This window comes from Zonotrichia albicollis, chromosome 13, assembly GCF_047830755.1.
Source record: "Zonotrichia albicollis isolate bZonAlb1 chromosome 13, bZonAlb1.hap1, whole genome shotgun sequence".
Lineage (NCBI taxonomy): Eukaryota > Metazoa > Chordata > Aves > Passeriformes > Passerellidae > Zonotrichia > Zonotrichia albicollis.
In genome coordinates, this window is record NC_133831.1 from 18,912,997 (window position 1) to 18,936,154 (window position 23,158).

The following is a 23,158-nucleotide window of genomic DNA, read 5'->3' on the forward strand; positions in this document are numbered from 1 at the left end:
CTGTGGCTAATCCATAGGAAAGAACACAATGGAACAGTGTATCATTTTTTGAACAGGCCTCTTGCAAACAAATAAACCTAATTTCCCTAAATGAGCAAGCTCTAATGATTCTATAACCTAAATTTGTCTACAAGGCAGCCAAAATTTTCAAGTTTGAAGAAAACGGTATATGAATAAAGTTCAAGTTATCCTGGAAGCTGAGTTTCCAGAGTGCTCAGAGTATAGAGTAAATTTAAAATTTTGCACTAATGCAGTCCTGAAAGCAGCATTTCTAAAATGACTCCTACCAATACATGTTTTATTATAACAACACATAGAAAAGTTTCTTTCACAGATCAAATCTTTTCTAGATGACCTGGATTTAATGAACCCACAGTGAGAAGGGGTTGTCTTTGACAGCCCTTGCCCATGAGGTGAGGCAGTACAAATGGAAAACACCTAAACACAAATCACCAGTGGACACTGAGTCTTAGACCTTTTTATTGAACGACAGGCCCCTGCCATGGGCAGCAAGAGTCCTCATCAGAAAAAGTGAGAGCCTTGTGCTTTTTATGATGCACCAAATCCTGCCTTACTGAGAGAACAACATTCCTCAGCAACTGAGGCCAAAGAAAAAGGCCCCAGATCTATGGCATGCCACTCATTCAAGGGAATCCTGTGATTAATCTGCACAATTTTATTGCAAGCCCTTCTGGCTATTTTCTATTGCTGTCTGGTTTTGTATTTTCACCCCAGCTGTTAGCAGAGGTTTATGCTACTACTGGAACAGGCTCACACAGCCAACACTCAGTGTGAGGACAGGATTCCTGTTATATGCACCACCTCAGACTTTGATTTGTCCTGCTGTCCTGCTTTATGTAACAGAAATGTGACAGAAACAATCCAACTTGACCAATGACAACATAATATTAGGTCAGTATGTAGCTTTCTGGGTAACATGTTAAAAATCTTTGTTATCTGTCTCCTTCCCTAGGCAGAAGTATTGCAAAGGCCAGAAACAATACTGGCAATTCATGAAATATTCAGGTGTACAGTTGCAATTCTTTAATAAATGGAAGTGACCTTCAAAACAGACATCCCAAAGATTAAGAGAACTTCTCAAAAGATGGCATTTGTCACTAATCAATGACTTACACTCTTCCTAGCAATGAATACAAAAAAAGACCTTTCAGAATTATTCGACTTTAAAAGCAAATAATTCATAAAACCTACACAAAAGAACACTAATGAGCTAGCAAAACAACAGATAGAAAACATCAAACAAGGAAATTGAAAGGATAAATCCCCTGTGCCTATCAGTCTCCATGTCTGGAGTGCTGGGAAGCCACTGGCACATCCATCTGCTGTTTCCAGGTCCTGGGTGATGCTGCCTGCACTAACTAAATATCTTTTATTATGATATTGTACATCAAAATATTTATAACATTTTACAAATGGGTTTCCTTTGTCACAGTCACACAGGTGTCTTGGCTCTAACTGGGTCACTGTATGGGAACAGATGTAATCTCAGCAGAATACAGTGGGAAATCTGGGCTACATTAACGACTGATCCAATTACAGTGGAAATCTCTAGAAAACCCAGATTTATTAAGAACCTGGAGATAATTACAATGTACTTCTAGGGATGACCAGATGGACAAGCCAGTCTCAAACTCTTTAAGGGCAGTGGAGCTGAACAAGAGGTGCCAATGCCGTTCCTTACGTAGCTGGAGAATTCCCATTGTGAGGATGTGGTGAAAAAGCTGCAGATGAGGCTCACTGCAGACACCTGGGCAGAATGAATTTAGACCTGAGTCCAAACACATCCTAGGCCAGCAGCATGGCTTACCGCTGCTCTGAGGGCAGGGGGACAGATGGAAAGGTTTCCAGGAAAGAATGCAGCAAGAATGAAGAAACCCCAGCCAGCTTTTTGTCCAAGACTATTTACACAAAAGAGCTCCTCGTGATTTAATATCAAGGCCTCTTGATGAGCTACATTTTCTCTTCTGAGTTGGAAATAAATGCTATCTCCCAGGCAGCAATCTGATCTCACACTTAAAGAAACTCAAGTTTCTTCCACAGAATTGCACCCAAGAAAAGAGAATGAAATACACTTGAGAAATCTGAGTATAAACATCTCTTTTTACCAATGCAAAGGTAGATAAAATTTCATAGCAACCTCTGTGATCTTGATAACATGCTTCATCACAGGGGCCTGCCCTTGTCTCTAGTAAAACTGCATCTGTGAGTAGTCCCATTAAGGTAATTTGGATCTAAGAGGATGGCTGACTTTTAGCATTTGGTTAATTAGGAACTTTGCTGACTCAAGATCTTTTTTTTATCAGCTAAATATTTTATCTAAGAAGATAAATTAAGTACTGGAAGATAATATTTCTTATTTCTAGTACTTCCTGCCAGCTTCAAACTAGTAAATATTTACGTTTCAGCCACTGATAGCTAATGTGACCTTTCTGTTGCACACTACACCCATGCTATATTTTCCTCTCACTACTAACATTCTTTCCAGTCCATCTTTCATTAACAAGCAGTATTTAAATATATGCAAATTTCCTATTTTAGCTGATGTTTTAGCAACATTTTTAAGGTCACCTTGTTTGATCTATCACACAGACATAGCAAATTTATGCACCATATATCCTATCTCTACTTGTTTTTTACCTACATCTGTCTTCTCTGATTGCATTTGAACAGAGTTATTTTCTATTTTAAATAAAAGATTTATGCCTTAGCTGTCAGTTTGCCTTTATTTGAAAATTTAATTTTGTTTCTAGAAGTCTAGATTAAGTTATTAGATTTAACTGTCCCTTGTGCATTGCAGCAATAGCAGAAGTATATTTTCCCCGGTGGATAGAGAACATAAACAAAACACTCTCAACTTAAAAATAAAGAACGTTATTACTAAGACCAATATAACACAGTCCAGGATGCAAAAACTGGTGGTGTCATTTTTAATTATGATGGTGAGGAATGGGAATTGACTAATAAATATGACAAATCACAAATCCAGCAGCCTCTAAAATCTGGAAAATGCTTTGCAGAAAAGGCATGTTGCCCCAAAATGTCCCCTACATTTAGGCTAGTGAATATCCCTTTGCACCACAGCACCACTGGGACGCACAACTTGATCTCTGATACTGAAGGGTTTATTTAAATGAGGCAGAAATTAGAATCAGCACCAGTTTCCAGTTGGTCAGAGGGCTATTTATTGATCCAGTGTGGTGTATCTCATCTTCAGCGTGACACCTTCTTTGGCATCTCTCAGCAGTGCTACATTGGTTATGTTTTCTCTCAAGGCCTGGAATTTTAGGGCTTTCCTAAAGCCATAACCATGTCACTGCAGTTGCAGCCTTGCAATGCCCAAACCAGCTGAGCTCTCTGGAGCAGGGCAGGGGGTGGGGTTTGGGGGAGTGTGATCTTATCAAATGTGTTCACATGTTTTCAGTCTTTTTCTCCATTTTTCATTTCTAGAAGTACCTGGGCTTCTGGCCAGTAATGTTATCTTCTCTTCACATGGTAACATCCATATAGACCCAGTCAGAATCTGGTCTTAATCAACCTCTGCACTTATAAACACTCAGACACTACATCTTGTGATTCTGTGCTCTCAATGTGCAGTGTGAACAGAGAAAACAAAGAGCTGAAGGATAAATATTTACCTGGCTATATTAGTAAATCTTCAGTCACATAGGGGAAACCTTGCCCTGATTCCATTTTTTAAATACTGAATATCATGAAAACAGGTCCTTTGAGGAGAAAGAAGGAATTCCTTATACAAAGAAAACAAATGCATGCACATGATGCCTTCTGTCATTCACAAAGTATCAGCGAAGGGTTGAATGGCACATATGGCTACAAATTCCCCCTCTCTCCCAGTTGAGGACAACACAACAGCTATTTAATATCAGCAGTGAGGAAGAACAGTGTGGCCACCTCCTGCTCAGGGAGGCAGGACAGGGCAAAGCCGAACCTCTTTAGAAACCTTCAGTCAATGCACCTGTATGCATCAAGTGCTATCAAAGGCAAGCAGTCCCAGCAATAACTAGTCAATCTTGACATCACCCCAACAAAAATTAAGTGAAAATACCACAAGGCACTATGGCCAGGCAGAGAGAACCATCACCATGAAAGTTGAACCTTCCTAAGGATTTGCTTGGAAAATCTTGTCAGCTCAGAAAAACTCTAAGATACACGTTCTAGACACAGTTATGAATATGAGCCTCCTCATATTTACATCCTGGTAAAGAATTCACACAACCTGTATGACAACACTGTGGCACAGGATGACCACACCAGTGGGGCACTGGGCAAGGAGCCATCCAGGCTCACTCTCACCTGCTGTTTTGGTGGCAGGTCCTTTTGCTGGGAGCATGAGCCAACTGCTTCTGCTCTGATAGCAAAAATTCACCAAGGATGTGTTACATTAACCCTTATGTCAATGACCTTTCAAAACATCATACAAGAAGAAAGTAAAAGGCTAAGACCTGCAAGGAAGTAAACTCTGCACTACACACTAAGTAGAATATATTATCATGACAATTACTTTGTTACAGAAAGCACCTTCAAATACCAAATAAATTGCACAAATCACTGCACTAATGCAGCTGAAAAGACTGCTCCTCCTCTCTTTGATTTAACAAGTAATTAATGAATACATAAACCCTGAACAAAACTTTAATCTATCCCAGTGTCAAATAATTAATCATTCGTTCCACGTTTAATCCTGTTCTGATAAAGGTAATTAATATTTTACCATGACACTGCAGAACAGAACAGTACCTGGGAGCAGAAAAGGCAGCCTTCCATTTCTCCTTTGTTGTAATGCTGAAGTGATAGGTGCTTGCTCTCAATGACAGGTAATCCAGAACACAGTGCTCCCCCACAGCTGTAAATTAAGGTTTACGCTTGTCATCTATTGTGATTGTAATGAAGCTTTTCTTGTTCTAACCAATTATTAAAAAAAAAAACAAACAAACAACAAACCAATAACAACAACCCAAAACCCAACAATATGAAAAATAGGCCACCTGAACTTGGTCAATCATTTTTCTGACCTGACAGCATTTAGGAAACCAGAGCTTGCACAAATGTTTTGGCCTATAGAATGTCACTGAACATATGCCAGGGATGTGGATAGAGAACAAAGCATGTGCACATTGTCTGCTTCTGTCCACAGAGAGCTGTGCCGTGAGAAAAGCAACTGGATGAAGATTTAAGTCCTAATTTTACTGCAGGAAAACACTGACATCTTTTTTGAAAGCTTGAAGTCTAATCAAGAAATGTGTTGATGTGCACAAAATTAAATTGAAGGAAATCCTATGTTGATTTTTCTCAGGGTGACACATCTCAGGTATCCACATATTTCAACAAAGAGTTTCACAAGGAAGATTCTATAAGAAACAAATTGCCTTGGGAGCCTGCTACCCAATTACTCAAAAATAGAGAGGCATACCTTCAGAGTCATCTCCTTGCTCAGCATTCTCCAGTAGGACCCCAAATCCTTCTCCCTAAACAAATGCTATATATACTGTCATAATTTATTCTCATTCAAATGCAAGAAAAAAACCTAAACCCAAACCCTTGATTGAGAATACCAATTGTACTGACAAGTTTTCACAAGAAATCTAGCTTGTGACACAAACCCCTCCCAGAGTCATGTAGTGATACCCATGAGCTGTAGTGTCTCCTTTTCCTAACGTGCTATATCAATGCTACTACCCCAGCTGTCATTAATCTAATTCTCCATTATGTCCCAAATCAATAAAGCAAAACTTTCAGGTGGGGGTCTCTGGTGGAGTAGGGCTAAATAAACCCACATGAAACCAGGCAGTTTTAATTTTGGGACCTGTCAAGAGCTATTTTATCTGCAAACCAATTTGCACACCTGATAACAGCTTATCTGAGGTGACTGATATTTTTAACACCTGGACAGCAATTCTTGCCAATTATGCTGGACAGAATTTGCACAGTTACAGAGAACTTTGATTTAGGATCATGGTTCTATTAGCTGAGATGAATTTCAAAAGATTCTGTTTTCTATTAGCTCTAAATACTTTGAAGATGCACCCAACTTCTCACTGCTTGAATAGAAACTACAGCTGCTAGGAACCTGAGTCATACTCCTTTCTCAGAGCACTTCTCAATGCTAAAATAAAACCTAAGTATCTGGTAAAGTGCTGGTTTTAGGTTTATAAGGAACACCTGACCTGATTAGGGGCAATGAATCATTGAGGTGAATGTCCTGCTCCTGGCAGCAGCAGCTTCAAAAGAATGCTATGGCCCCACAATAAAGCCTTAGCAATAGATTTTATTTTTGTGTTTCTTGATTGAGTCAACAGTTCTTTTGCACAGGAGACAACTTAAAAACTGATTGTCTATGCCACATCTTTAACTTGTGCTTGCAGCAGTGGGTGATATTTATTCCCTTGTACCAATAGTCACACGGATTTGTTGGCCAGCTGCTGCACTGTCACTTCATTTCTGACTCCCACAAGGAAACCTTTTCCATATTCATGAACACTGCATTAATTTCTAAGATCCTGGAAACTCTCACTGAAGCTGTGTATTATAATCCAATTGATTTTTTTATTGCTTAAGATCAACAAAGCCTTAATTCACTGCAGGAACCGTGTCGTGTGATATTTTGTATACATGCACCCATAACATTGCATCTTTGCTATCACTTGGATTTTATTTCTACTCATTTATGCTAATTATTTTAAATGGGAAGGATTAAATTATTGATATATGTAAATGTACCATTCTACATTACATTTGATGAGATTGCATTAGGAAGGGTTACTCTTGTAAAAAAAACATATTTCTACTCTATAAGAAAACCAATGCTAAATTGCAGTGGTAGCTATCAGCCAAGGCTAGACCCATTCATGCTAATATGACCTTCAATTAGTGAAGCAGACATCTCAAGACCCAGCTATTTTATCCGACACACAGTAGAGGAGGAGGAAATGTTGGTATCCTTGAAAAATTCTACTTTGAGGTGACCTTCTACTTAGCCAGGCTCATTATGCAAAACAAAAATAATTGTGCATCTTCTTCCTAGTCTCACTTAAGGAGGTTTTTGGCAAATTTCAAATTACAAATAATGATTTAACCCATAGATTTATGCTAATACATAGCAGCTCAGGCAGCACATGCATCCTGTACAATTCCCCAGAGACACTGGTTTACTGTGTTTTCTTTTTCTTAGCAGCAACAGATATAAGCTTTTACTTGAAAAAAGACCACTACACATCTACTTAGGTCCAGATTTTTTAAATAGTAAATACCATTGTGACATCCTTAGATACCAAAGGACTTGGTGGCCCCCACAGTAGTTTTCTCACTGCAAACAGTTGCAAAGTTATGCTGAAAATCTGGCTCACTTCAGTGCTTAAGTAGTTCAGATTTCTTTCATTCTTATTCACAAATATGGCACCTTTGACATGGCAAACAAGTGAATATATCACATTCAATTTGTAAGCTGTAATATACACAAAGACTTTTAAGGCTACTAAAAGTAGGTTTATTCTAGTCAGAAGGAAAATCAATGAAATCACATGTGGAATATTCTCTAATTTTTATATGAGCCTTTTCAGCAACACACTGTGGGCAGGAAAGGAGTTCCATAAAATGTTTATTTAATGAACAGTCACATTTCTTTTAAGTTAGGTATTAGAATACAGAGAAATAAATTAGAGAGAGATGCTTAAGTACCTAAATAGAAACAACAAGCACAGGTAAAAGATTTTAAGTTTAATGGTTTTAAAGGTTAAAAGTTGTCTGTTAGGAACCAACAACCAGGACCATGAACAGTGCAAAGTACATGAGACTGGAAAGGATGGTAAATCTTCATAGGTAAATCCATTGAAAGAGAGAAGAACCAGTCAAATAAACAGGGGCTTCCCAAAAAGGTCAAAGAATTGACAGGAGTGGAGGGGAATATGTAAAGAGACACAGCTGGTATATATTGCCATTACTTACTGAAGCCAGGTGAGACATAACAACCTAGATAATAGCTAAGGATTTGGCTGTGCAAAGTCATAGACAGGATGAGATAATAGGTACAATGGGATTGTGTTCTATTCTTGGTACAGGAGAGGGAATCTGAATAAACTTTCTTCTACAATATCTATACAATTCCCTTCAGTTTGCTGTCATATTCTGGACACTGAAATATGTCACAATGCTTACTTTTTTCTTTCCAAGCTTGCCTTCTCTTCTGAAACTATTTTATATGTATTATTCTTTGGCTGTGCCTATCATCACGTATATATATATATATATACACACACACACATTTTTCCAGAACTCCTGCAGTCATATGAGGATGGAGACATTCCCAAGTCTTTCAGGATTTTCATGCAGGTCTTAGACAAGGGGTTTTGTTTGTTTGTTTTTTCTGGTTTGGCTTTTTTTGCGGGGGAGACGGTGGGAGAACTTTTTCTGATTGGTTGGATTCGGGGCGGGATTTTGTTTATTTGTTTGGGTTTATTTCCTTTCGCTCTTTATTTGTCATTTTCTGCTTAGCTAAGTTATTTGAAAACAAAGAGGGTTTTGAGCACAGCCTTATGTGGGTGGGCTTAGCCAAACTGTTAGGCACACAGTCTGCTAGTTTTGAGTGGGTCTTAATATTGTAGACTTTCTTTTTCCCTAAACGAGACTAACAGCCAGAGAAACGAGTCCTTGGAAATACTCTTGGTTTTGCCCCCTGTTTTGCGTGAACCAGTGCTAACAGGCAGCCTGAGAAATGCCCCTTTTTCCCTGCTGGGGGATCCCCAGGCTGGAAGATCCCCCTTTCCCTGCTGGGGGTATCCCCCTTTTCTCTCCTAGAGATCCCCCTTCCTCCGGCATGGGGGATCCCTCCTTTCCCCGCTCTGTCCCGGGGCTGGGTGCAATAGACAGCCCAGAGGATTCCCATTTCCCCTTTTCCCGGTTCCCTGTTCCCGCTCTGTGCCGCTGCAATAGGAAGATCCCCGTTTCCCCTTTTCCCGTTCCCGCTGTGTAATAGGCAGCCCAGGGGATCCCTGTTTCCCCGTTCCCGCTGTGTCCCGGTGCAATAGGCAGCCCAGGGGATCCCTGTTTCCCGGTTCCCCGTTCCCGCTGTGTCCCGGTGCAATAGGCAGCCCAGGCGATCCCTGTTTCCCGGTTCCCCGTTCCCCGTTCCCGCTGTGTCCCGGTGCATAGGCAGCCCAGGCGATCCCTGTTCCCCGTTCCCGCTGTGTCCCGGTGCAATAGGCAGCCCAGGGGATCCCTGTTTCCCCGTTCCCGCTGTGTCCCGGTGCATAGGCAGCCCAGGGGATCCCTGTTCCCCGTTCCCGCTGATGTCCCGGTGCAATAGGCAGCCCAGGGGATCCCTGTTCCCCGTTCCCGCTGTGTCCCGGTGCAATAGGCAGCCCAGGGGATCCCTGTTCCCCGTTCCCGCTGTGTCCCGGTGCAATAGGCAGCCCAGGGGATCCCTGTTTCCCCGTTCCCCGTTCCCGCTGTCCCGGGGCCGGCGCAGCGCTCTGCGGGCCGGGCGCAGCGGTTCCTGCAGCAGCAGCGCCACCTGCTGTCCCTTCCCGGCGCTGCACCGGCCGACGCCGCGCCCGCCCCTCGCCGGAGTTTCTCACCCAAGTGTCCAAATAACAGCAAGGAAATGTTTTATTTTATTGTACTTTTTTTCTTTCTTTCTTTTTTTTTTTTTTTTTTTTAATCGAGGGACAGGCCGATCCCTCAGCGTACCCTGCAAAGCTCCTGCTGGCCACGCGGGTCAGTAACATTTACGTGACATTTTCCAGCAGAGTGGTTGTAAAATCCTCACTTTCTCCACATTAGTGGAAAAGGATAAAACCAACAAAGGAGAAAGCTTGGTACGATTGTGATTAAGCGCAGCCACAAAGGTAAACACTGAAGTGGAGGCTGTCAGCTTGCTCCCCAGAAACACCCCCAACACTTCTGTTTGAGTGTCTCAGGGGCAGTAGGGTTGTGGTACACGCAGGGCAGCAGACCAGGACAGCAAATTCACAAATGTGTGCCTGCATTTCCTTCAACGTCATTTCTAAATCTTGTCTTTAAAGGAATAACTTATCTTCCAAGGTCATGTTCTGTCAATAGTTTAATTTACAACCAATTAAGCCACAATCACTGTTAATTTTACATGCAGATACACAATTTGCTTATTTGTATTAGTGGGGATGTGTTTAGGGGGTGTTTTTAAGAGGAGCTCTTTTGTTTCTCTTCACCACTGTTTGACAGAAGTCCTTCTGATGGCTTACAGAGCAGTGGTGGCCCACAAGAGCAGAACCTGAGAGACAGCCCCACAAATGAAACTGTAGGGATGTTTCATATATCAAATATTTGATTTATTTGATGGGGGCCATTACTTGCTCTTGGCACTGCTCTTTTTGCTCTTTTTTCTAATTGTTGTTGTTATGGTTGAGGTTTTGGGGTTTTTTTTGACCTTTTTTTTTTTTAATTTAGCTTGTTCTCCTAACATCTGTAGTACATTATTTTTTGTATAAAAACAGAATCATACCTTGCACACAGGTAGTGAAAGCACTGATCTACGAGTGCAATGTATTTCTCAAAGTAGTTGGGTTCATTCTGGCAAAGTACTTTATCAAAGCTGTATTTTACCCACAGGCAAACAAACTGTCAGCTGTTACAGAGGAATAATTATTTTTCATATTAAAATGTGGCTTATTTTAAATGGCAGCTCATTGTATCCATTAAACATTACCTATTCTTCAGGCTGGAATCAAGAATGCTTTCAGAGAGTATCCAGCTTGCTACTGAAACGATTTAAATAGATCTAGTGGAACACTGTAAATATGATCAAGGCAAAAAGCCAGTCAATAAAACTGTCAGTTTCACCCTAATAAAGGAGGAAGGCCTTTGCTATTTCTCTGTAGCAGACAGTTTATTGTCCAGCTGTATGCAATGGCTTCAGGACATCTGGCCACTTAATCATTGAGTACCAAGTCCAGAGCACCAAAGGAGCCATAAGCAAAATAATCAGTGGTCTAATTCACTTCTGTACTAAAGACCCTGCACACAGCTCTGACATCAACAGACTGTATGATCTTAGTCTAAAATGCATTTTAACATTGCTGGTAGCTGTCAGAACACAACAAAGAGCCTTGATGAAAAGACAAGTATGTCTGAAAGCCTCATACCACCCAGGCTAGCTCATACTGTTTATATGGTGTTTATATGAGTCTGGGAAATGCAGGAGCTCCTTGAACCGGCCTGGAGCTGCTGGGGCCTTGTCCCAGTGCCTGCCCTAGGCCAGCTGGAAGCATCAGGAGCATCAGTGCTCCCAGCCGGGGGGCAGAACAACCCCCTGAGCTGAGACTGGGTGGCTGTCAGCTGTTCTGCTTTGAAACAAGGTACCTTCGACCTAATCCAGAGGCTTCAAGGATGGGCTCCAGACTATGCAGAAATGGTGTGGCTAATGTTTGGTGCTGCTGGTAAGGCAGTGACATTCTTTGCTCTTGTCACCCTAAAAGCAGCTCCTGCCCAAACTGAGACATCCACCAAACTACACAACCAACTGAACCAGCTGCTTCCCCCTGCTAATCCTTCTGTAAGGCCTCAGGTAACCTGTGCACACTGAAATCCCCTTGCTTTAGCAAACACATCAATCTCTCACTTTCATTGCTACAGCTTAAGGCTTAAAAATGCACTTGATATCTGGATTTTCTCTGTTTAATTTTCTGGATTCAACAGAGTTAAATTTCAATATATTGATAGGAGCTGTAAGGCTTGTTTCCTTCAGGGTGCAATCAAAGCATGTGGATTTCCACAGTTCCAGGTGCACAGCTTTGGTCTGACTGCAGCTACAGAAGCTGCTGTGTAAGCCCACAGGCATCTGATGCAGAATAGACTGGGACCATGTTGGTGTGTGCTGGGCAGTGCTGGCCTATTTGTATGTTTGCACTTCTGAAAGTGATTCTGCATGCTGTGCTTTAACAAACTTCCTCCAGGATGGTTCTGGAAAGTGATTACACATCATGATGGCACCTGCCCTCATCCCCCCTTTCTCAGGAAGCATTGTTTGTCCCTGTCTGATGAGTCTAACAGGGATCTGTGTTATCTCACAAAAAGGATGGGTTTGGAAGGACCAGAGGCTCAAGTGATCCTCTTCCCACACCTGTGCACCCAGAGGGTCACTCACAAAGAGGCTGGGCTAGCACAGACTGAATTTGCTGAAGAACTGGCAGGAAGTTGTAATCAGCTCATTTGTTGAGCTGTTGTAGTAAATGGTCACTAAATTCCCAGGCACCCTCAAACTGTGGAGGTTTGAAAGGTAGGAAGGAAACATTAACACATTACATAGAGGAGGGACACAAGAGAAGGACACAAGGAGTTAAGGGTGAAAAAAAGGAACAAATGCCAAATAGCCCTTCTTTCCAGGCATGTTCCTTCTCTACTGAAATACAGAGCTGTCCTCTATTACCTACCATTCTCTTTGTGCTTGTTCAGTTGGGGAGAAATCTGTCTGCTGAAATGAAACACCTCATCCCAGAAATGAGGTAGCTGCTAAGTGAGAGCACTGGCTTCACACAGTCATCAAGGCAAACGCCTTAGGACTGAGCTGTTCAACCTGCAATGGAAAACAATTCTGTTTTTTTCTTCCCACTGGGCATAAGTCTTCCCTGTCTCTCTATTGTGCTAGTGAAAGCAAATTTCACTGGAAACTGAATCTATTTACAAATATTTTGACAGATTGAGACAGTTGCTCAGGAAAAAATGATTAAATGTATGCAGATAAAATACAGTGTCATGTGAACAGCTGCTGCACAGACCCACAGCCTGCGTGGATGCAATTCTATTTATGCTTTTTAAAGGCTATGTGGGTGTCCCTGTAAAACAGAAACAAAGAGAACATTACTCCTGCTGGTGATAAATTAGAGAAAAATCTCAGATGATTAATCCTCCAAAATGTGCAGTCTTGACTTTTTTTTTTAACTTTTTGGCAGGAAGATATACATGCAAAATTGTACCAGCACTGCTCTTGTATACACTCACACGTCCCATTCCATAGATCTCATCGGCAACTCCCTTTGAGGCTGTCTCAGCTCCTGACTGGAACAGGTCATTATGTGTGTGCCTCAATCCATCATTTCTGAAGTATCCTGCAAAGAGATTGCCATTAGAAGCCAGTGCACTGAAACCAACTAGCTTCCATCTAGAGCATGACTTGCGATTTTTTATCACATCTTATTTTTCTATTTCTAACGTTATATTACCTATCTATATTGTTACTTTTTTGTAGGGACAGAGATCATGCTGTACCTGCTTTTCCTGCACCAATTACCACTATTTTAAGACTGTGTAGAGATGTCTGCAAATAAACATTAGCTGGAAGTTCCTGATGCTTTCCCCTGACACTGTCATTGGAACATTATGACCATAAACACCCTTGCCTATAGCAGTTATAATTGATTTTGTTTCAAATTCTGGACACCTGAGCAATGAAACACTCTAAGTGTTCCAAATACCAGGATCAGTCTATAAACAAAGGGCAACAAATTTCAGATGCAGCTGTTGCACAGAGTGCCATGAACAGACAAACTGCTTCTCCATAAATGCCAGCACCTGCTAAAACCTGTCTTGCCCAGCACTAGGTAGAGTGCTCACAGTCTGCACAAGGCTGTGATCCTGACTGCAAACACAGACTTCCTCACCTTTACAGAACCTGAGATACATGTTTTGACACCCAAATTCACGTCCTCAATCCAACAGTAGAAAACAAAACATCAGTGGGGGAGAAATAATTTCAAAGGACCTTGCTCTCTGAGAGTTCAAATAATCTTTTCATACAGTGAGACTGCAATACCCAGATAAAAACATGCTAGTTCAGCCAGAAGAGGGAAGTGCAGGGTGCTCAGGCAGCAGCCATGAAGCAGCCTGGCACAGCCAGAGCCGCTGTGCACATGAGGTGCCCCAGCAGGACAGAACCCTGCCATGGCAGGGCAGGCTCAGCACGTCTGCTGGCTCCTGCCAGCCCCAGCAGGGCAGGTGATGTCCTGGAGCCTCACAGTGCCAACCAGCTCCTGCTCTCACACAATCAGCCTCTACTCTAAACACAGGAAGCCCCACAGAACCCAGCATGAGGTCATAAAGAACTTAGAGGTGAAGGGGATATGCTCACCCAAAGGTAAATCTTGCAAGGATATCTTGGAATAATGCTGAGAGTTTTAAGGAGTGAACCACCCCATAGGAAAAAAGTGAGAATAGAAATAATCTGTAAATGCTGTATTCAAATGTAGAAGATGTCTCCAGCTGTTTATCATTCTTTGAGCACTTCCCTTGTCAAATCCTACTTTGCAACTGATGAAAAAAAATACCCACAGTGTTTCATAATGACATGGCACAGATACTTTAAGGCTGCTGATGAATAAGGAGGCCTTGAAAACTGCTATGACCATGCTGTTCTTTGTTTGCCACATAAGAAAACAAATGCCAAACCTCTTCATTCAGGGTCTTCTATTCATCAATCTGAAAAAAAAATTACAGGAAAAAGAATGACGCTAGAAATAACACTGTGTTGAAAATTATTCTCAAGGCCAGTGCCAGCTTTCTGGGGAGCTGCTGCTCGTGAGCTGGTACCCCAGATTGCCACCATGCACTGCTCAGGAGACAGGAACTATTTGGCTCAAATTTTCTTTTACCTTGAAAATTTGGTGAGCAGTAGCTGAGCACGCACTTAAGAAATCCACTCATAGCATTGGCCATCTACAGCTGGATTATATCTTTGTATTGTTTGTCTTTTGAAACTGTGGTGCATTTGCTAACCCCCAATTAGAAAGCATTTTTTGGGACATGGGTCAAAAGACAAAAAAATACCTACAAATACCTACACGATGATAGGAAAACCTGTCACATCACTGCAGGGAGAACAAAAACAACTGCCTGCATACCTTGGGAAGCTGACACTATACCAGCACATATTAGTGTCCACCAGGTGTGAGGATGGGGCTCAGGAACTCTCAGAGGTCTGTGAACCACAAAGCAGAGTTCACCATTTGGTCCCTTGAGCGGAAAATACTGCAACTTCTAACCTTGCACTAACATTTTCAAGTTAATTTTTAAAATAAAGCTTTCTGAACCACAGCAAAATTTTCATCTCTTTGTTTAGAAATAATAGGCAGGTGCCTATGAAACTTCTTCATGATAAAATATATTCCAACTTTATGAAGAAGCTTATACCACTGTTAATTAAGATGAATAGTTTCAGGAGATTGTGAGAAAAATAACGCCTATACTCATAAAACTTGATGACAAAATCTGATGTGTTAGAGAGAAAAGTGATTACTCTAATGCATTATAATGCTTGATGCATAGTCTCACAGCTCTCCCCTGCTGTGTTTTGTATAAACTATGAAGTCAACAAAGCACTGATAAAGAAACAAATTAAAGGTAGGATTCACATGATTCATATTTCAATAGAGAGGAATTAAAATAGATAATGACTCCCAGACAAAGAGAAAAAAACAGTATTTCTCATAGTATTTCGTCCCTGACCCCATTAGAACTTTGTGATACTGCAGGTCTATCCTCTCTCTAATTAGTACATACACTAACTGTTAAGTCACCTCATTTCAATTTATGATTTATATTTACAACACAAAGACATGGTACTGTATTTGAAAAACATGACATCCCCGGTATAAACTATTTGATGAATGTTTGAGAATCTCTACCTTTTATCAGAAATCTGCATTCTTAGCAAGCCTGAACCATTGTCCTTAAGCTCCTCCTCATCTCATGAAACAGCGAAGTGACCTCATTGAAAATTTCTTTCCGTGGACTATTTTCATCTGCATCCTTCCAAACTCATCTCTTTCAATTTCAACAAAGCCAGAAACCGAAGAAGTGCTTAAAGGAGTAGATGAAAAGCAGAATGTGCCCGTATTCACAATGCAGCACAGCAAGAGGAGTCACATCTGTAGTTTTTGTTTCTGGTAGCACACTGCACCTGCCCCTCTGACGGCAGCAGCGCCTTGCCACAGCGGCAGGGGCACCAACAGCCTTCAGTGGGACACAGAAGCACAAACACTCCTGTGAGAGACCTTGACAGTGCTGCCCAGGAGCCCAGGCTTTGCCCACCATGAGGAGCAGCTTGCTGCTTTTCTGTACAACCCACATTCTCAGGGCTGATAAGCATTTGTCAAAGACATCCACTTCATTATTTAGGCAAGACGCTGGAAATGCTACAGCAAACTTTTCAAGGGGCTTTCTGACCTGAGTCTTCGTAATTATGAGAAAATATACTAAAAAAGTCATAATTGTGCTTAAACATATAATTTTTGATTAGAATCCTGAGCCTAGTTGTACCTTTTATTTTTCCTGTGGTCAGCATAACAAGCCAGGATACATTTTAACTTAGTTCACTGTGTGTGCATCCATGGATTGACTACAGGATTCTGCTGAATATGTTCTGCATTGCTTAGCTGGGCACAAAAGAGAATAATTGTTCAGAATGTACTCTCCTACTCCAAGGTAAACACCAAAAACTGATTTTAGTAAATATTTGTACTGTGTTATACCTGTTGAGTATATGTTCTGTGTTAGGCAAATGAGCTGCCCCAGGGTATTATCTTCATGGACTGTTTGCAGTTCTATAAAGCTCTCATCATATCTACTCACTCAAATAATTTGGGATATTGAATATCAAAAAGGGCTCTGCAATGCAAACAAGTCAGTCTCCATTGTGCTGCTTGTATAGTTAGACAGCTACGAGAGCACTTAAAGGAATTAAAGTGAGCATGAGCAGGTGCTCTGTCTTTGCCCTGTGTGCTGAGTACTGACTGTGAGGTGTGCACATGATCCTGGGACAAAACACAGAAACCTGAAACTCTTACAGGCAACCAGCAACTGGAGGCAGCAGCTTTGATGGGTCATTACTTTCAGTTGCAAAGGGAAAGACAAACTTTACACAATTGCTCAGTGATGTCACTTTGGTGGCACAGGCACTTCTTTTCCTCACTCCATATCTGTTCCTGGACCTTTCAGACTAATTTCTAAAAAATGATAAATTAATGGCCAAGTCACCTTCCCCTGTTTGCCCCAGCTCTTTCATGCAGGGAAGTCCTAAAACTAGCCAAATGAAAAATTGCTGTCAGACAATTGAAGGAGCCAGGAGTAGAACTGGGGACACTTCATGGGGCAGCCTGTTGCAGGTCCTGGGGCTTGCTCTGGCTCTGCTGCCAGGACTCCCTGGTGACAGCAGCATTCTCCCAGTCTGTAGGAACTGAACTGAGAGCTTGGCTGGGGACAGCAAAATGAATGCTTCAGTCAAACTCTGCTGAGAAAGGGGGGTGGATGACTTCTCTCCAAACATATTCCCTGTCCCAGGCTGCCTACAGGGCAGAGCCCACTCTCTGAGTAAGTATATAGCCCTCCCAAACACCACACAGCACCTCCACCCCAATCTTCTGATGGAAAGGAGCAGAAAATGTAGAGAACTCTTGTTCAGCTGGAGCCTCATGTCCTCTCTCCTCAAGGCTTGCCAGTGACTTTAGCAGCCAGCTAAAACAGTTGTGTTTCTGGGAAAACCTATGGTAATATATATAAGCAGGAGATGGCCTTTGGAAATCTGCAGCACTCCAAATCCTGGAAAGTAGATGCCCAATCCAAAAAGTAACTGCAACACTTTTAGAGTCCGTGTTCAAGTGCCAAATGAGAAATAATGGATGATTTCTCTGCAATGATATCTCTCTCTCTAAACAATGAATAATTTTGTGCAGAAAAAGAATCCCTCATTGCTCCCATGAATCACATTGTAAGAATCACAGAGAAAAGGAAACCGACCCTTTAATAAAAAAAAATTCTGATACTTGGGATGTGTAGGTGGCTGGTGCAAAAAGCCACTCAAGAAACTAAATATCAGATGACAAAATCAACTAGGAGGATACAATGGCATGCTGGTGTGCTCATATCCAACAGCCTGAAAGGCAAATCTTGAATTTCTATAAGGTATTCTACCTTGTGCATTCTTGCTGAGGAAAAGAGACACTTACCATTATCTATGTGTAGAGCTAACCCTCCACCTCTCATGGAGACAGTGCTGCAGGAGGGAAGCAGCCAGCCCTGTTGGCGGGGTGAAAAGAAGAGCTATTGCTTCCACAGCCCAGATCTCCATGTGCAAATCTATTTCTGGCTCAGAATCCTTTACCCTGCAGATGATAAGGAACAGAGCAGCAAAGGATAAAGAACTTTCATGGCAACAAACAAAAATACACAAGGACTCTGTCCTCAGTATTCAGGTCAGAATTTAACTCTGCCCAAAGTTCAGCAACATTCAGCTCTAGGGTTTTCTTCAAGGCCAAATCTGGGAAAAGGAGAGAATGAAAGATCTCATTATGTGTGTCCATTGCATGGAAAAACCTCTTCAACACACCATGAGAAACGCTTTGTATTTTAGAAATCTATCAACCAGATCTAGTGCACATTGAAGTTAACAGAAAGCTTCCCACAGGCTTTACTGGGCTTTGGTTTAGGTTACATGTTTTAATTCTTTTTTTCCCTACAACAGAGAAGCACAGTAAATTATAGAGGTTCTCCTTGCTCTGTTCCCCTCCAGGCTACAGGCAGCATGCACAGAAGCTTCTCTCCATCTTCTTCCATGTTCATCTTTGATGAGGGCTCCATTAAACTCTCCCAGTTGTTACTGCTCAGAAGGATTTAATGACTGGTGTTCAACCCTGATAGCACTTAATAATAGCATTTAAGTAAGGAATTTATGCTAAAATGGTTTTATGGCTTGCATGAGAATGCAGGAGCAATAACAATAATAATAATAATAAACCAGACACAATGTATTTTTTTAATTCAAACTCTAAGGCAAACATCACTATTCTTAACAGTTAAGACGTGAAAATACAATATTGAATCACAAGCTCTCATAACATCATTTTCACAACTACAATTCAGAGATTAAAAAAGGCCATGTCCCTGTGCTTACTGTTACAGAGATTGTAGAAACATAAATGTGCTGTTTAATTTTTTTGTAAGTTTTAGTGAATACCAGAAGAAATCAATGCAAGCAGTGTTCTGTTATCAAACCTCAACCTTTTCAAACTTCTGTGTAACACCCTGGGGGCTATGACTCCTGAATGTATGCAATCAAGCATTTTAAAAGGCCAAAGACCAAAACTTTGGTGATTAAATACCCTACTTAGCCCTAGGAGAAGCATTTAACATATGCTTCTTCAGCGACATTATACATTAATTTTATATTATCACATCCATAGCATGTTTTATCTCTTTTAAGCAGCATCCCCTAATGTACACAACTGCCAGAGAGAAACCCTGAAAATGAGAACTGATGTTTGCTGGGAGGAGACATCAAAAAGATCATTTACTGTTTTACAGTGCAGTAGATGGATGACCAATGAAAACATCCATTCCAAGGCAGTTTCTTCTTTTACTACTGAAAGCTTTCATTGCCTTGGAGGAGGCACTCAGTTAAAAAAAGATGCAGTCAGTTCTTCATGATGATGCATTAAACAAGGTTTGGGGCTTTGTGTGTTTGTGTTTTAAAACATTTGAGCATTACCAGGTTTCTAAGCCAGAGATAGAAAAAGTTTGCTTCTGAGTCACATTTTCAGGGAAGAAGCAGAGACAGTTCCTTTGTTTTCTTACTGTCACAAGGTTTAGTATGATTAAAATGCAAAAGTGCTTCAAGTAGTCCCATAAAGCATTAGGAACATTACTCAAATCAAACGTATTTAGGTGTCCTCATGCAACTCTTTCCAGCCCATCTCTGATCTCTTCAGCATCATGGGACATCCTATCAGCTCTGTTCCATGTTTTGACCATTTTCAAAAACCTTTTGCCAACACTCCCTTGCTTCAAATTCATCTCTACCCAACTGCTCAACCAAATGCTGCCTTCCCTCTTCTGCTCCATCTCATCTGCCACTGTCCCCACTCTTTTTCCTCCTGCTCAGGGCTGCTGCCACAGCTGTTCATCCAGCCAGGGAGCAGCACCACTGAATTTTGCAGGAGAAGAGCAAGTGCAGCCCCTCGCTTTGTTAAGGGACCCTCTGCATTATTTGTTTCAGAGGCAGCCACCTTCACTCTCAGATTTCTAAATGGGAGAGGGGAATTAGGCAAGCAGGCAGGCAGATGCCTGTGTAAAAAGCCCTTTCTTATAAATAAATCTCCCAGAATTTAGTTTACAAACTAGATTAATAATGCAACTACTGGTTAGAATTCAGGGAAATTTTGAACAATGCTTTACAAAAATAAAGTAATTAATCCTGTAGCATATGAAAACACTGTGTCAGTATTATTGAGTGACTCTCACCTTGGCAACAGGAAGAAGTATTTTTTTTCATTTTGAACGTACCAGATTCCCATAAATGTGGACTACCACACTCCTTAGCCATGGCAAGGTTTATGCCCTCTAAACATCAAAGTATCTGCGAGGTACTTAAGGATTTATTCACAGGCTGCCACGATGAGGCAGTAGTAAGTTGTGGTGAATTCAGCATTTACAGCACAAATGATGCTGCTGAAGTGCTAATTAGTGCTAATTTGACTTGGCCCATTTTGGACCTCTGACAATCGCAGCTCTTCAAAAGCAAGCAAGTCTGGCATGCGCACATCTAAGAAAAACTTCCACCTCTCTATTTCCACATTATGATATTTCTAAGGCAAAACATTAAGAAATTTAAAATATCTGTGTTTTCCTAAAGTAGTAGCACAGGCTAGCTGCTGCTAAAGATTGATTTCTAGAAGAGAATGTTATAAGATATTTGGCTTAATGGGGAGTGTCAAAAGTATTAAAGCAAAGCTAGGAAGAAAATATGTCACTGAGCATAGATTTGAGTGTAGAGTTCCTTGTTCAGAAGTTAATGAAGAAAATAACTTTTTTTTTTTTTCCTTCAGATAAGCAAAAGCTGTTTCCCAAAGAGAGGGTCATGAAGAGAGAAGCCAATTTTTCTACTTTCATCCTCTGCCTTTGGGCCCTGATAACTGTACTTGCCTCCCCCCATTTTCACTAGATGAATCGGGCAAGTGAAGAAAAACAGCTTAGAGATGCAGTAGGTTCATCCTTTGAGAAACCTGATGCAGTAAACTGTCTTGATCAGAAATATTTTTTCTACTAAGGCGAGCTACATAATTTGGTTCCTTAAAAAAGGGGACTTTGAAGCTACACTCTGCCTCCAAATACTTGTCATTTGACCCAGAAGGCAATAAGTGAAAAATTTTGAACAAATAAATCAAAAAAGCTGACACACTTTTCCAGGTGGCAAAGCTTTTGTGTGCTAACAAAAGCCTTGATTCTCAGTGCTTTTGATCTCTGCAGAATGACAGGCCAACAAAAGCAGCCTCAGTGATCGACAGTGCAGCAGAACGAGGCCAGCAGAGTCAATACTCAAAAGAAGAGAGTAACTACTCCAGGGATTTCTCAGGTGGGTGAAACTCTGGGCACTGAACATTTTCTAAAAATTACATTTTAATAATAGTTTTAAAAATGCACTTAAATACTTTGAAGACTTACGTAACAAAATACCTAAATAATCCTGGTTTGTGTTTGATGCAGTGCTTTTGTGCTTTAGGTCTCTACTATAACAAAAGGAATAGCAAAAATATTAGATAATTTCTGATGGCTGTTCATTTGATCAAACTATTGGCACTAAAAATGAGTGGCTCTGGCATCTTCAGAGTGCAGTGGGAAGTGGTGGCAGGCAGGAAATAAATAAATAAATAAAATCACAGGATGGTGCATTGCAACTTCAAATACATGATAAGCAGGAAAATGTTTTTGTTGATTAAAAACCTCCAGATCAAGGGTTTGAGAAGAAATAATAAATATACATTGAATTGAAGCAGAAATCATTCAAAAGACTAGGGAAAATTAGCATTAGGAATTATATAAGGATCTTACCCCATTTTTTACTGCTAAAGCTGCCAGAAAATTAAAAGAAAATAAACAAACAAACAAAAATTAACCCCCAAAACTATGAAAGATGCAACAGAAGTGGGGTTGTGAATAGATCCTAAAAGATCATTATATGGACATATTAATCCAGCTCCCTGTGGTTTTCACATTTGAACTCTGCTCACAGGAAGTTGCAGCCTGCACTCACAGGTGAACAAAGCACAGCCACCCCCGTCACACCTCAGCAGGGACCACCCCAGGCCTGCAGGGAAGGGGAACAAACAGGGCAGGACACAACCTTCTCTCTTCCCTTCATGGTTACAAAGATTACTTATGCAATAGGTCAGGAACTGGCCAAAGTACCATCTGATGAAATATTTGAGGAAATGCATGAATATAAACATAAAAGCATGCATTCATTTGAATTTTATTTTCTCCCTCCTTCCTATATTAATGTTATTAATGTTGAATTTTCTCTCTCTTTTTTTTTTTTTAATGAGAACTGCAAAAACACTGATAGAGGAAGAACTGTACTGGAAATACAATGATATTTAAGTTTTTCTTAGTGTAGTGGCTTTTTACATTTTTGCTTACTTGAACAACCAATCCCACCTAATGTCACAGAAGATAAAGTCACACCGCCTGGAAACTTCTTTGTAGGGGACAATGCACTTCAGTCATTCTTCTTGTTTTGCTCTATTCCAGATTTCTCAATTCTTGTACTATCTATTTCCATGGTATAATAATACCTATGGAATTCCCTGATAGCAGCCAAGGGTAGTGTTTTTTCACAATACTATCCTTTCTCTCTGGTTTCTAAAGGATGAGGGACCACATTTTAGTGACTCCAAAATCAATCCAATCTCCTCAAAAAGCAGACAAATCCTGCAACAGCAGAAAATCTTAGAAGAAAAGATGGGCTGTCACCTGTCTTTCAATGATCACAGAAGACTGTTAAGTTAATTTCCTTAATGCATGTGATGGAAAGCAAATTTTTTAAGGTCTGATTTTAAGTTTACAGCTTTGAGGGCTCAGTTGCAGCAACAATGAACATTACCACAGGCAGCCAAGAGCAGCAGCAAAAGCAAAGTTCTTAAGAAGACTTCTACAAAAAAACACCCATCACCATCTACTGTTAGTGCTGCTAATGGCATAGGAACTATTGGCCTAATTGGCCTTAGAGTTGGCCTGTGCAAAGCAACATTGCTGGGACTTGTGTAAGAAAAGTGGTTTTAACTTGCAAAATTCCTGTTGTGACTTAGGGACAGGCTCTTCATCCCTC

The 23,158-nt window shown here is 41.0% G+C and overlaps 1 long non-coding RNA gene across 1 annotated transcript in view; it reads right to left on the reverse strand.

Moving 5' to 3' along the window:
* LOC102072305 (uncharacterized) overlaps positions 1–23,158 on the reverse strand; it is a 43,877-nt gene that overhangs the window by 11,115 nt on the left and 9,604 nt on the right. Inside the window, exons 5-7 of the long non-coding RNA XR_012582505.1 lie at positions 18,006–18,161; positions 12,441–14,481; positions 4,777–4,882 (exon numbers count right to left, since the gene is read on the reverse strand). This is a non-coding gene — a long non-coding RNA (uncharacterized LOC102072305). The remainder of the gene's footprint in view (positions 1–4,776; positions 4,883–12,440; positions 14,482–18,005; positions 18,162–23,158) is intronic.